This window comes from Bombina bombina, chromosome 7, assembly GCF_027579735.1.
Source record: "Bombina bombina isolate aBomBom1 chromosome 7, aBomBom1.pri, whole genome shotgun sequence".
NCBI classification, from domain to species: domain Eukaryota; kingdom Metazoa; phylum Chordata; class Amphibia; order Anura; family Bombinatoridae; genus Bombina; species Bombina bombina.
The window spans coordinates 48,439,113-48,442,941 of NC_069505.1; the positions used below are offsets into that span (position 1 = coordinate 48,439,113).

Here is a 3,829-nt window from a genome sequence, read left to right on the forward strand (position 1 = left end):
CATAACGGATCAAATGTATTAAAAAAAAAAAGAAAAAAAAAAAACCCTGAAAATTTAACTTTCTATGTTTCAATTATATTTGCATTTTTGGTTTAGTTTATATTAAAAATTAATATATTATAATATATGTGTCTGTTATTTTTTAAAAAAGGTAAAGATTAATAATAGAGAAATACATTCAAACGGCATTAATAGTTTTTAATTTAACATATGATATGTTATAAATCATAACCAAAATTTATACATTAACTGTTTAAAAAACAAAAAAAACATTTTAAGAAAACCCACCCAAAAAAAAATCAATGATTCTCAATTCTTGTTTGTAAAATATTCACTAGTAATGCAAGCAACCTATTTGTCTCTTGACGTGCAAGTAAACTCTGCCTGTCAATTTCCAAGCGTTCACTTTGCAGGTCACTCATCTGTTGAAAAAAAGCCCTTTGTTCATTCTGAAAATTTGTGGCTAATTGCAGAATGTTAACCAAATTTACTGATATTGCCTCTTCAGTTGGTGCTTGTGCTTCTTGTTGGATATCTTCGTGTACATCTCCAATTTCTTCTTCTGGTACTTCTACATTTGTACTTGAGGAATGTACAGGAGATGTCTCCTGTATTGGTTGTAAATTCAGAACGTATTCAACATTTTCTGAATCATCTATAATAAAGATAAACAATAATTTCATTTTTACAATGCCACCTATTATAGATTACTATCATCTTTAAATGAAAATATGAAAATTAAATTTAATATTGATGAGATTTTAAAAGGGCAGAATACACATGTATCAGCATCTTTAAAGTATAATATTCCACAACAATTACATTCAAATTTTGTAATTGCTGGATATAAGCAAATTACAATTTCAATACAATTGTCAGCTTTTGTTAATTCTATTGCTATCTGTATGTTATAAGCTGGAATGCAATTCTTAAAGCATCCATCATATTTTAGTTTCAGCACCATGGTCAGTGGTTCCAATAAACAAGCACTAACCATGGTGCTGATCCTAAAATGGGATGGATGCTAAGATTTACATTCCATCTTATAAAATATAGATAGCAATATAATTAATAAAATATGAAAAATGTAGTGAAATTGTAAGTTGCTTATAATTTCATGCTGTATCTGAATCTACAAAAAAAAATGTCTTATAATGTTTTAATATGATTTGCACACAAAAAAAAATGTTGCTTTACCTTCAAAAAGGAGCAAAGTTTCCTCTCCTTCAATATTCTGTTCATTATGATTCTCTTCTTTAAAAAATAAATAAAAAAAAATTAAAAAAATTATAAAGGCAAAATACATATAGCACACTCTTGAGGGACAATATAGGCACAAATACCTACCAACTTCTTGCAGGACGCTGCTGCAAGCGGCAATCTCTGTTAATGCATGAGCATCTGATTGTGTAGGTGGGGATCCTAAAAAAAAAAAAAGGGTGCACAAAATTGGAAATATATTACTGCATTATTTAAGTTACTTCCATTACAAACAAAAAGTGAAAAACAGATTGAACATCAAATGTGCTTTTCAACAAAAGTTTCAAAGAAAACAAAATTAAATATTAATATAAGGAAAAAAATTGTATTTGAAATCAATCACCAGTAATGAGTGAGGAGAATGAAAACATTTATCAATTTCAATTAGGATTTAAATACTTCATTAGCAATATAAATATAATAATAATAATAGTTTACCTGCATAATCGTCTGTGTCTCCTTGCACTTCAATTCCCTCCACAACCTCAGGCCCCATCAAATTAAGAACTTTCTTCTCATACTCCATTAGATCAGCAGTATATCCTGGACCACCTCCTGTACCTCTTGCTGAACGTTTTTCTTTGCATAATTTCATTTTAATTATTCTTTTTATATCCGAAAAACGTTTTTTACAATTATTGACATTTTTGGGGTTTATACCCTGTGCAGATACCTCCTGGCTTATATCTTGCCATATCTGCCTTTTACGTGCCATAGGTGTCTGCCTGCTTCTACAGCCTAGCAGGACATCATAGTGATTTAAAATTTTGTCTACAAGAACATTGTTTTGAGATAGGCTAAAATGTATATTTCGACCACCTTTTGTTTTGCTGGCAGTTGATGCGTTTTCCTGTAGGCCAGCAGCAGACATAATAAATAAATAAATAATTTAATATATAAAAAAATATATCAATTATTTTTTGGATTAAAAATTATAAATATACAAATAAAAAAAAAAATTGGAGTAGAAAAATATTGATATATTAATAAATACGATATATATATATATATATAAATCTCTGTAAATATATTGCACCAAAAAAATAAATAAAAATATATATTATGAAAAAGAACAATGAAAAGAAGATAGTTTTAGCGACCAAATGAGGGCAACTTTACAGTGTGCAGAAGCGCCAAAAAAGGGGCAGAATAAAAAGAACTTTAATCATAAATAAGAAATAACAAGAATAAACAATCACGTGTTTAATTTCTTTTATTTTAATAGGACAATAACAATAATAACAATGAAACTATTCCCGGAAGTAAAAGTCATGATAATTACTTCCGAGTGATAAATAAAGTGAAAATCATCGTATTCTCCAAGAAACTATACTAGTCATTCGCTTGCCATCGCAAAAAACTTTTGCACGAAATTTGTCTCAACAATATTAATAAATATTGGCGAATAATTGGATTTCCGAAATTGCGAATAGCTACGAAAATTTCCGCGACTTTTTTTGCGCATTTTTTCGGAGCTTGATAAATCTTGCCCTAAGTCATACAATGTCTGCTGAGAAACTGTTTTATTTGTAACACAAAACTACCTAAAACTCTCCAGCTTTTTCTGTCTCCTACCCCCTCAGGTAACACTGCGCAGATTCGCACCAGGACTACATTTCTCACAGACACTATCTCTTTCTAGTCAGTATCATATTGCACTGAGAAGTGGGTAAAATTGCATCCTTGGTCAGAATAATGAAAGTTTAATAATTACTTCCATTGCTCTTTGTCTATTCAAGGTCGACAAAAGTGAGCCTAAAATATAATTTTTTTTGTTCTAAATGTATACAAAGTAATTCTAACTGTACTTCAGGGAGAAGCAGTAAATAAACTGTAATCTGAGATCACCACGGGACAAATTTAATCTCACTCTATATATACACTGTATCTCTCTCCCATCCATATCTCTCTCTCTCTCATCCATATCTCTCTCTCTCTCATCCATATCTCTCTCTCTCTCATCTCTCCAATCTCTCTCTCTCCAATCTCTCTCTCTCCAATCTCTCTCTCTCCAATCTCTCTCTCTCCAATCTCTCTCTCTCTCCAATCTCTCTCTCTCTCCAATCTCTCTCTCTCTCCAATCTCTCTCTCTCTCCAATCTCTCTCTCTCTCCAATCTCTCTCTCTCTCCAATCTCTCTCTCTCTCCAATCTCTGTCTCTCTCCAATCTCTCTCTCTCTCCAATCTCTCTCTCTCTCCAATCTCTCTCTCTCTCATCTCTCTCTCCAATCTCTCTCTCTCTCTCCAATCTCTCTCTCTCTCCAATCTCTCTCTCTCTCTCCAATCTCTCTCTCTCTCTCCAATCTCTCTCTCTCTCCAATCTCTCTCTCTCTCCAATCTCTCTCTCTCTCTCCAATCTCTCTCTCCTTATCTCTCTCTCTATCTCTCTCTCCTATCTCTCTCTCTCTCTCATCCATCTCTCTCTCTCATCCATCTCTCTCTCTCATCCATCTCTCTCTCTCATCCATCTCTCTCTCTCATCCATCTCTCTCTCTCATCCTATCTCTCATCTCTCTCCTATCTCTCATCTCTCTCCTATCTCTCATCTATCTCTCTCCTATCTCTCTCTC

The 3,829-nt window shown here is 32.5% G+C and overlaps 1 long non-coding RNA gene across 1 annotated transcript; it reads right to left on the reverse strand.

The window, feature by feature from the left end:
* Positions 1 to 344: 344 nt before the first annotated feature.
* Positions 345 to 1,511, reverse strand: LOC128665853 (uncharacterized). The gene is made up of 3 exons (XR_008403183.1): positions 1,348 to 1,511; positions 1,198 to 1,254; positions 345 to 655 (listed from the first exon to the last, which is right to left on the reverse strand). It is a non-coding gene; the product is annotated as an uncharacterized LOC128665853 (long non-coding RNA).
* Positions 1,512 to 3,829: the final 2,318 nt, after the last annotated feature.